Below are 11,238 nucleotides of genomic sequence, written 5' to 3'. Positions count from 1 at the left end.
GTGCATGGTTGTTCATGTTGCAGTGTGTGTGTGTGTGTGTTTGCATGGCCATTCATGTTGCAGTGTGTGTGTGCGCACGTGTGTGTGTGTGTGTGTGTCTGTGTGTGTGTGTGCATGGCCGTTCATGTAGGTGTGTGTGTGTGTGCATGGTTGTTCATGTTGCAGTGTGTGTGTGTGTGTGTGTGTGCATGGCCGTTCATGTTGCTGTGTTTGTGTGTGTGTGTGTGTGTGTGCATGGCCCTTCATGTTGCACTTCCTGTTTCCTGAGTTGTTCGCGCCGAGTCCTTTTTCCCGCGAGTGCCGGCGTTAATTACTAATCCTTTTTTAACTTTTTTTCTATAAATAAATTTCCAGTATCGTCTTCATTTTTATTATACTGTCGCTTTCATTTTTGTACTTTTCACTTTCGCTTTCCTTTTTCCGGTTTTTTTTTCCGGTTTTTTCTCTTTCTTTTTTCGGAAGAACGCCGAGACCGGAAGCTTTCTTTTTCTCTCCTCCTGTGTAAAGTCCACAAGCGGAGGCCATCTGATCTGCTTTAATATCAACAGATCTTCATTTAAGGTACGTGAATCTTTTCATCATGGCACACCTTCAGCCTGTTCAGTGTGCTGAGTGCAGGATGTTTAGTCATTCTTCCTCCGTCACTAGCGATAGCTTTATTAGCTTTACTTGTGATAAGTGCAGATTAGTTAGCTCTCTGACGGAGAAGATTTCAGTGCTAGAAGCGCGTGTCCAGGCTTTAGAGCAGGTTAGTGAGCGTGAGAACAGTGTAGTTTCTGTTAGGGAAAGTCTGGACGCCCTAGGTGGAGTTAGCAATCCCCCAACTCCGGCATTAGAGCCCTTACAGCGGGGCGAATGGGTGACGGCTCGGCGGCATAAGCGTAGAGCCAAAGCTACCGCTGAGGCTCGCCCACGGGAGCACCACTCCTCTCCGCGTCACGTGTCGAACAGGTTTGCTCTCCTTAGTGATGCACCCACTGAGAAACCTGAAAGAGCTCTGGTTATAGGGGACTCTATCATACGGCACGTGAAATTAGCTCAGCCTTTAGGGGCACCAGCAGCTTTAGTCAGGTGTATTCCGGGAGCCAGGGCGCCGGACATAGCAGGTAATCTTAGGGTCCTAGGCAAGCACAGGTTCTCAAAGATAGTTATCCATGCAGGAGCTAATGATATACGCCTTCGTCAGTCTGAGGTTACTAAGAGTAACTTTGTAGAGGTGTTTAAATTAGCGAAGGCGATGTCCGATGCTGTAGTATGCTCTGGCCCCATCCCAATGCGGCGTGGCGATGTAGCTTACAGCAGGTTATGGTCGCTGAACTGCTGGCTGTCCAGGTGGTGCTCTGAAAACAGTGTGGGCTTTATAGATAATTGGGCTAATTTTGAGGGCACTGCTGGCCTGTTAGGGTGGGACGGTATCCATCCCACTCGGGAAGGTGCTGCTCTTATTTCCTGCAGCATAGGTCATAGTCTCAGAACAGGCCTAGTTAATTTCTGACAATCCAGAGCCAAGGCCAGGGAGCAGACGAACAGGCTAAACCGACTGTCTGCTAGCTGCACAGAGTCGTCACTCAGGGTCCACTACATCGAGACTGTGTCTGTTCCCCGAGCTCAACAAAAATGTAGAAATATTCAGAGAGTTTGTTCCAGTAACCTAATCAATATAAAATTAGATCAGACTGACTGTACAGCTGCTGCCAGCACCTTTGATCTAAAGGTGGGGCTATTAAATATTAGATCTCTTACATCTAAAGCGCTAATGGTTAATGAACTCATTACTGATCAGGAGTTTAATGTACTGTGTTTAACTGAAACATGGATTAAGCCAAATGAATATATAGCATTAAATGAAGCGAGTCCTCCTGGATACAGTTATATACACCAGCCTCGTCTAACTGGCAGAGGAGGAGGCGTCGCGGTTATTTATAATGATTATCTAGGTGTAACACACAAACCTGGTTATAAATTTAATACATTTGAAGTTCTTCATACTCATATAATGTATGTAGCCTCGAAAAATAAGTCTACCCAGTTAATTCCATTGCTTATTATTTACAGGCCCCCGGGGCCATATTCTGAGTTTCTTTCTGAATTTGCAGATTTTATCTCAGATTTGGTTATTTCCTTAGACAAAGCTTTAGTTGTCGGAGATTTTAATATTCACTTTGATAACCCAGAAGACCCTTTAAAAACAGCGTTTGTGTCCATCTTAGATTCAGTCGGGATTAAGCAGAATGTCATAGGACCGACCCATAATGGTGGTCACACCCTTGATCTAATACTAACATTCAGATTAAACGTAGACAATATAGTCATACTTCCACAGTCTGAAGTTATCTCAGATCATTGTCTCATCTCATTCAAAATATGTCTGAGTAATAATATATGCACCTCACCACGCTACTGTATTAAACGTACTTTCACGTCAACTACTGCACAGAGCTTTATAAATGATCTCCCAGAGCTGTCAACTTTGATTGGGTCACTGTCAGCCCCTGCAGAACTCGATCAGGCAACTGAATGCTTAGAGTCAACATTCCGCCATACTTTAGATAATGTAGCTCCTCTAAAAAGGAAAATGGTCAGAGACAAAAAATTAGCACCCTGGTATAATGATGACACTCGCACTTTAAAACAGACCACTCGAAAATTGGAACGTAAATGGCGTCAAACAAAATTGGTAGTGTTCAAATTGGCGTGGAAGGAGAGCTTCCTGAAGTATAGAAAAGCTCTTAGTGCTGCTGGATCAACATATCTCTCCTCCCTAATAGAAGATAACAAAAATAATCCTAGATTCCTATTTAATACTGTAGCAAAATTAACCAGGAATAAGTCCACTATAGACAGATGCACACCTGCAGTATGTAGTAGCAACGACTTCATGAATTTTTTTAATGACAAAATTGAGAATATCTGACAAAAAATTCAAACTACTAATTTAAGGTTAGACAATGAAAGTGACCTCGTAGTTAACAATATAACTGTATCAGATCATCAGTTAGAATGTTTTACTCCCCTAAAAGAAACTGAATTACTTTCATTAATCTCTACATCAAAAGCCTCAACTTGCGTACTAGATCCCTTACCGACACATCTATTCAAACAGATAATGCCTGGAGTAATTGAACCGCTTCTAAAAATAATAAATTCTTCTCTTATGATTGGCTATGTACCCAAATCCTTTAAACTAGCAGTTATCAAACCCCTGATTAAAAAACCTGACCTTGATCCCTGTCAGCTGTCCAATTATCGGCCAATATCAAACCTCCCCTTTATCTCCAAGATCCTTGAAAAAGCTGTGGCACAGCAGTTATGCTCATATTTACATAGGAATAACATCCATGAAATGTATCAGTCAGGATTTAGACCTCATCATAGCACAGAGACAGCACTGGTTAAAGTAGTAAACGACCTACTGTTGGCGTCTGATCAGGGCTGTGTCTCGCTGCTTGTGTTGCTTGACCTTAGTGCAGCATTTGATACCATTGATCATTCCATTCTTCTGGATAGACTAGAAAATGTTGTGGGAGTTAAGGGAATGGCCCTCTCCTGGCTCAGGTCTTATCTAACTGATCGTTATCAGTATGTTGATATAAATGGTGATATTTCTAGACGTACCGAGGTAAAGTTTGGTGTTCCACAAGGTTCTGTCTTGGGTCCACTGCTTTTTTCTCTATATATGTTACCTCTGGGCGATATTATTCGTAAACATTGTATTAGTTTCCACTGTTATGCTGATGACACACAGTTGTATGTCTCTGCAAAACCTGATGAGAGACACCAGCTTAATAGAACTGAGGAATGTGTGAAGGACATTAGACACTGGATGCTTATAAATTTCCTTCTGCTTAACTCTGACAAGACTGAAGTACTTGTGCTAGGACCACATACAGCTAGAAGTAAGTTTTCTGATTACACAGTAACTCTGGATGGCCTTTCTGTTTCTTCACGTGCAGCAGTAAAAGACCTCGGAGTGATTATTGACCCCAGTCTTTCATTCGAAACTCACATTGATAACATCACCCGGATAGCTTTCTTTCATCTCAGAAATATTGCAAAGATAAGAAATTTAATGTCATTGCATGATGCAGAAAAACTAGTCCATGCTTTCGTTACCTCCAGGTTGGATTATTGTAATGCCTTACTGTCTGGATGTTCCAATAAGTGCATAAACAAGCTCCAGTTAGTTCAAAATGCCGCAGCAAGAGTCCTTACTAGAACTAGAAAATATGACCACATCACGCCTGTCTTATCCACACTGCATTGGCTCCCAATCAAATTTCGTATTGATTATAAAATACTACTATTGACCTTTAAAGCACTAAATGGTCTCGCACCACAGTACCTGAGTGAACTTCTGCTCCTCTATGACCCGCCACGCCTACTTAGATCAAAAGGTGCAGGCTATCTGCTGGTACCTCGTATAGTGAAGGCTACATCAGGGGGCAGAGCCTTTTCTTACAAAGCCCCACAGTTATGGAACAGCCTTCCAAGTAATGTTCGGGAATCAGACACAGTCTCAGCATTTAAGTCTAGGCTGAAAACATATCTGTTTAGTCAAGCCTTTTATTAATGGTGTTTATGAGGTAAAGGAGTAGATCTGGAGGGTCCTCAGACATAGAGTGTTTTGGTAAACTGGGATGTATGGATGCTGTCAGTCCCCACTCGCTTGCTCACTCGAGTTTGTTGACGGTGCAGTGGCTGGCTGCTTTATGTCCCGGGGCTCCCTCATGCCTGTGTTACCTTCTGGCTCTCTCCTTTTAGTTATGCTGTCATAGTTAGTTGCCGGAGTCCCTGCTTGTACTCGGTGCAATATGTATACTGTTCCTACTTATTCAGGTGACATTGGGCATACCTAACCACCTGTGTTTTCTTTCTCTCCCCCCCCCACTCCAAATCTGTCCCTCTGAGTTACATGGAGTCAACAGGAAATCTTTTGGTGGAGACGGTGGGGACCTCGACTGGCTATCGTAGCCTGCAGGGAATCGGCCGTCAGACATTCTGTCGCATGTCCCAGACCCGGTGAAATGTAACTGAATTGTCTTGGCCAGGCCTAAGGGTCCCATCTGCATCTCATCATTGCTGAGGAGTGTGCTCCCATCACCCAATCAAGCATCCAGCCAGAGCAGGTCATGATATATTTTTTTACCATATTAACATGCCATTGTGTGTCATGCCTGATGTAAAGACTCTCGTCTCTGCGAGCCTACCACACAGATTTAATACTTGTCATTTTTAGGGCATACCTAACAACATGTTTTCTTTCTCTCCCCCCCCCCCCATCTGTCCCTCTGAGTTACATGTTGATCCTGGGATTGAGATGCTGGCCTCTTCTGCCCCTCGGACCTGCTTGATCCATCCTGGTGCCCTGTGTCTGGTCGGAGTTTTATCGCCCCACTCCTGTGAAGGACGGCCCCATGAGGACAGTTGAGGGTTATACCTGTTAAAACTGTTAATATTATAGTCAGGCTGTCTGTTGTTGCCCAAATGAGGATGGGTTCCCTTTTGAGTCTGGTTCCTCTCGAGGTTTCTTCCTCATGTCGTCTGAGGGAGTTTTTCCTTGCCACCGTCGCCACAGGCTTGCTCATTGGGGATAGATTAGGGATAAAATTAGCTCATCTTTTAAGTCGTTCAAATTCTGTAAAGCTGCTTTGCGACAATGTTTATTGTTAAAAGCGCTGTACAAATAAACTTGATTTGATTTGATTTGATTTGCTGTGTGTGCGTGTGCATGGCCGTTCGTGTGTGTGTGTGCATGGTTGTTCATGTTGCTGTGTGTGTGTGTGTGTGTGTGTGTGTGTGTGTGTGTGTGTGTGTGTGTGGCCCTTCATGTTGCAGTGTGTGTGTGTGTGTGTGTGTGTGTGTGCATCGTTGTTCATGTTGCAGTGTGTGTGTGTGTGTGTGCGCGCATGGCCGTTCATTTTGCTGTGTGTGTGTGTGTGTGTGTGTGTGTGTGTGTGTGTGTGTGTGTGCATGGTTGTTCATGTTGCTGTGTGTGTGTGTGTGTGTGTGTGTGTGTGTGTGTGTGTGTGTGTGTGTGTGCATGGCCGTTCATGTTGCGCTGTGTGCGTGTGCGTGGCCGTTCATGTTGCACTGTCTGTGTGTGCGTGTGTGCATGGTTGTTAATGTTGCTGTGTGTGTGTGTGTGTGTGCATGGCCCTTCATGTTGCAGTGTGTGTGTGTGTGTGTGTGTGTGTGTGTGCATGGTCGTTCATGTTGCACTGTGTGTGTGTGTGTGGCCGTTCATGTTGCACTGTGTGTGTGCGTGTGTGCATGGTTGTTAATGTTGCTGTGTGTGTGTGTGTGTGTGTGTGTGTGTGTGTGTGTGTGTGTGTGCATGGCCATTCATGTTGCACTGTGTGTGTGTGTGTGTGTGTGTGTGTGTGTGTGTGTGTGTGTGTGTGTGTGTGCATGGTTGTTCATGTTGCAGTGTGTGTGTGTGTGTGTGTGTGTGCGTGCGCGCATGGCCTTTCATGTTGCTGTGTGTGTGTGTGTGTGTGTGTGTGTGTGTGTGTGTGTGTGCATGGTTGTTCATGTTGCTGTGTGTGTGTGTGTGTGTGTGTGTGTGTGTGTGTGTGTGTGTGTGTGTGTGTGTGTGTGCATGGCCGTTCATGTTGCACTGTGTGTGTGTGCGTGGCCGTTCATGTTGCACTGTGTGTGTGTGCGTGTGTGCATGGCCGTTCATGTTGCACTGTGTGTGTGTGCATGGCCGTTCATGTTGCACTGTGTGTGTGTGCATGGTTGTTAATGTTGCTGTGTGTGTGTGTGTGTGTGTGTGTGTGTGTGTGTGCATGGCTGTTCATGTTGCACTGTGTGTGTGTGCGTGGCCATTCATGTTGCACTGTGTGTGTGTGTGCGCGTGTGTGCATGGTTGTTAATGTTGCTGTGTGTGTGTGCGTGGCCATTCATTTTGCACTGTGTGTGTGTGCGCGTGTGTGCATGGCCGTTCATGTTGCACTGTGTGTGTGTGTGTGCATGGCCGTTCATGTTGCACTGTGTGTGTGTGTGTGTGTGTGTGTGTGTGTGTGTGTGTGTGCATGGCCGTTCATGTTGCACTGTGTGTGTGTGTGCATGGCCGTTCATGTTGCACTGTGTGTGTGTGTGTGTGTGTGTGTGTGTGTGTGTGTGTGCATGGCCGTTCATGTTGCACTGTGTGTGTGTGTGTGCATGGCCGTTCATGTTGCACTGTGTGTGTGTGCATGGCCGTTCATGTTGCACTGTGTGTGTGTGTGTGTGTGTGTGCATGGCCGTTCATGTTGCACTGTGTGTGTGTGTGTGCATGGCCGTTCATGTTGCACTGTGTGTGTGTGTGTGTGTGTGCATGGCCGTTCATGTTGCACTGTGTGTGTGTGCATGGCCGTTCATGTTGCACTGTGTGTGTGTGTGTGTGTGTGTGTGTGTGTGTGTGTGCATGGCCGTTCATGTTGCACTGTGTGTGTGTGTGTGTGTGTGTGTGTGTGTGCATGGCCGTTCATGTTGCACTGTGTGTGTGTGTGTGTGTGTGTGCATGGCCGTTCATGTTGCACTGTGTGTGTGTGTGTGTGTGTGCATGGCCGTTCATGTTGCACTGTGTGTGCGCGTGTGTGCATGGCCGTTCATGTTGCACTGTGTGTGTGTGTGTGTGCATGGCCGTTCATGTTGCACTGTGTGTGTGTGTGTGTGTGTGTGTGTGTGTGTGTGTGTGTGTGTGTGTGTGTGCATGGCCGTTCATGTTGCACTGTGTGTGTGTGTGTGTGTGTGCATGGCCGTTCATGTTGCACTGTGTGTGTGTGTGTGTGTGCATGGCCGTTCATGTTGCACTGTGTGTGTGTGTGTGCATGGCCGTTCATGTTGCACTGTGTGTGTGTGTGTGTGTGTGTGTGCATGGCCGTTCATGTTGCACTGTGTGTGTGTGTGTGTGTGTGTGTGTGTGTGCATGGCCGTTCATGTTGCACTGTGTGTGTGTGTGTGCATGGCCGTTCATGTTGCACTGTGTGTGTGTGTGTGCATGGCCGTTCATGTTGCACTGTATGTGTGCATGGCCGTTCATGTTGCACTGTGTGTGTGTGTGTGTGTGTGTGCATGGCCATTCATGTTGCACTGTGTGTGTGCATGGCCGTTCATGTTGCTGTGTGTGTGTGTGTGTGTGTGTGTGTGTGTGTGTGTGTGTGTGTGTGTGTGTGTGTGTGTGTGTGCAGGGATATTATCCCTGATTTTAACAAGTATCTATGCCAACTACATTGTCATGAATGGGAAAAGTTTGAGAGCCACGAAAGACACTTCAGGAAAATACTGGACACAAAGCTGCTCCAAGACAGGACTTTGCATGCGCCGGAGATCCAGCGAAATGGAGTAAAGTCGTGTCCAATTTGGTAGGGGTTTTCTTCTGTAACAGGACATTCCGATCAACATACCATGATGGGATAAGGTTTGTTTTACCACTGTTGAAATATGTGCTCCGAATCTTAAGGTTTCCCTTGAGCCATAAAAATCTAATGGAACAAACATCGGCGTCCATTACTTCCTGGATTGAGAAACAGCTGATCTTCGTGAGAGACGTCATCCAGCCGTCACTCAGACAACAGAAACGACAACAAAGGGCAGTGAGCAGAGAAAAACTTTCATACCTATGGCAACATCGCAGAGCAAAGGCCATTGACATAATTCTCAATAATAGTGTTTTCCCTTTGTCTTTACCTACTGTCAATTACACCAGCGAGGTGTACAATTATTACATAGCTAAATGTCAATCACCCCTTTTACCACCACTAACTCCGCCTCCATGGTGTGCTAGTGTTCAGATGGCAGCTCCAGCTTATTATCCTTCCACTGCTCATTTCACACTTGATGAGGTTGAGAAAGTTATTACTCACCTGCCAAACAATAAAGCTAGTGGATATGATGGGGGTGACATATGAAACATTGAAAGCCACAAAACTTTGGTCTACAAAAATCCTGACCAATATATTCAACATTTGTTTGATAAATGGAAAAGTGCCGGACTCTTGGAAGGGGGCTCTCATTTACAGAATACCGAAAAAAGATAATATCCCAAATGACCCCTCTACATGGAGAGATATTTCTCTCCTCCCTACTGTTTACAAGGTATTCATGAAATGCCTACTTGCTTGTATTCTCCCATGGCTCATGGATGCAGAAATTCTGTCACCTAAACAAAAAGCTTACATAGACAGACAAGGTATGAATGAACATGTGTTCTGCCTGAAGACTGGTATTGATGACTTTAAGCATGAATCATGTAAATTCTACACCTTATTTTTGGACTTTAGAGATGCTTTTGGGACATTATCTCACAGTGTGATGCTCAGTGCGCTGATGGAAATCTATCTACCTCAGCCCTTTTTGAATGTCATAACAGATGTGTACAAGGGATCCTTCCTTCAAGTCATCTGTGGGAAGCAACTGACAGAGCCAATACCTCTAAAGGTGGGAATTAAAACAGGCTGCCCTTGGAGTGCTGTACATTTCATCTTGGCCATCAACCAGTGGTTGAAATGGCTCTACCAGTGTGCACCCCCCAATTAAGATCTCCAAACCTTGTTCAGGGGTATGCTGATGATGTTCAGATGTCATCTAGAGATGAGAGGGTAATCACCAATATGCTGGCTCGTACTGATGAGTTCCTGCAGTGGTCAAAACTGGAGGTGAAACCCACCAAATGTGCAGCATTTTATGAACGTCGCAGTGGTGGTAACCGCTGGTATAAGTCCAAGGCCGACAAACCCCCCTGCTTTACGGTCATGGGACAGCCCATCAGAGTGTGCTCACGCCATGAAACATGCATCTATCTTGGCCATAAGTTTAACATTGCAGGTGAGTGGGGCGAGCAGGTACAGGAGTTGTCCTGGGCCTACAAGAACAGAATCTCCTTGATCGACTCTTCCCCACTGCCTGTAGTTATGAAAATAGAGGCCATTAGAGAAGTGGCCCTAGCAAAAATACACCATCTATTTGCCAATGTCCACATTCCCCAAAATGTCCTTAAAGATCTAGACAATACAACAGTGAATGCTGTCAGAAAATGGCTGGGACTAAACTCTCATACCACACGGGACATCATTTATCTGTCCCATAGAGCAGGGGGGCTTGGGGTGCCACATGTTGAGTGGACCTATAGTGCAACAAGGCTGGCACACCACCTCAACACGTTAAACAACGATGATGCTGTAGTCAGAGAGCTAGCAAGAGCTTCTCTCCTGCTGGACTTCAGGAAAAGAAAAGTTCCCCTAGCCACAGCCAATGAAGACAGCTTCCTGGGATTTAGGAAAAAAAGTAATGGGAAACTGGACACGCGGGCCATGGGCTTTGGGGTCTGTTCTGACTGGCCAGAGCTGAACGACCTGTGTAACAGAATGGAGGTCAAGTTGAAATGGACAAGGGAAAACATACTGTCCCAAGCAGGGTCACTTGAAACAGTAGTCATAGGGTTAGGGTGTGTGTGTGCAGGGATATTATCCCTGATTTTAACAAGTATCTATGCCACAGACCCGTCCATATCTGTGGAAGCTACCATCTGTTACAATGGATTACAACACATGTTACAGAATTTGACACAGTGCCATATTAAGCCAATGCGGTGCCCCTGGGCACTATACCTCAAGTATACCCCAGGGGCACTAACCACTTACAGCCAGTGGGGGGGCACCACATGACAGAAACTTCAAAAATATTTTTCGTGAATGTTTGTACACTTAAAATGGTTATACACTTGACATTGTTAAATAGTCATATATAATTCATTATGAACACTAATTTCATAAGAACAACAACAATAATCATAATTCTAAACAAGAGTGGCCTGTGTGACCATTAACCCCCCTTTCCTCAACCTGTCAGTTGAGCCAGTCCACCTACGGTGAAATGTATCAATTTTTTAAAAACCGCGGTAGAAATGAAAAATGGACAGACATCAATTGAGTGCTTGTGTGAAGAGAAAATTAAAAAAAGAGAGACTCCAGGCGTGTAGCTGCAATTAAAAATGTTCCAGTGTTAGATCGTTTTTTAAATAAAAACATCGACAACTGCTGTCACTACCAGCGCTGAAGCCGAAGCTAGTGAAATCGGCGATGCTAGTGAGGGAGATGGCCCTGCTAGCACTAGTTAATAAATAGTCTACTTAATACATTTTCAATGAGGAAGAATGACCTTGTTTATGTGTACTATTGTTTATGTATATGCTACTATTTTTGACAGCAAAGGGCAAGGTTTGAGAGTGTGTGCAGGAGGTTACTGAACGCGTGC

This window comes from Neoarius graeffei, chromosome 14 (genome assembly GCF_027579695.1).
Source record: "Neoarius graeffei isolate fNeoGra1 chromosome 14, fNeoGra1.pri, whole genome shotgun sequence".
Classification (NCBI taxonomy): Eukaryota; Metazoa; Chordata; class Actinopteri; order Siluriformes; family Ariidae; genus Neoarius; species Neoarius graeffei.
Note: the sequence above shows the minus strand (reverse complement) of the source record.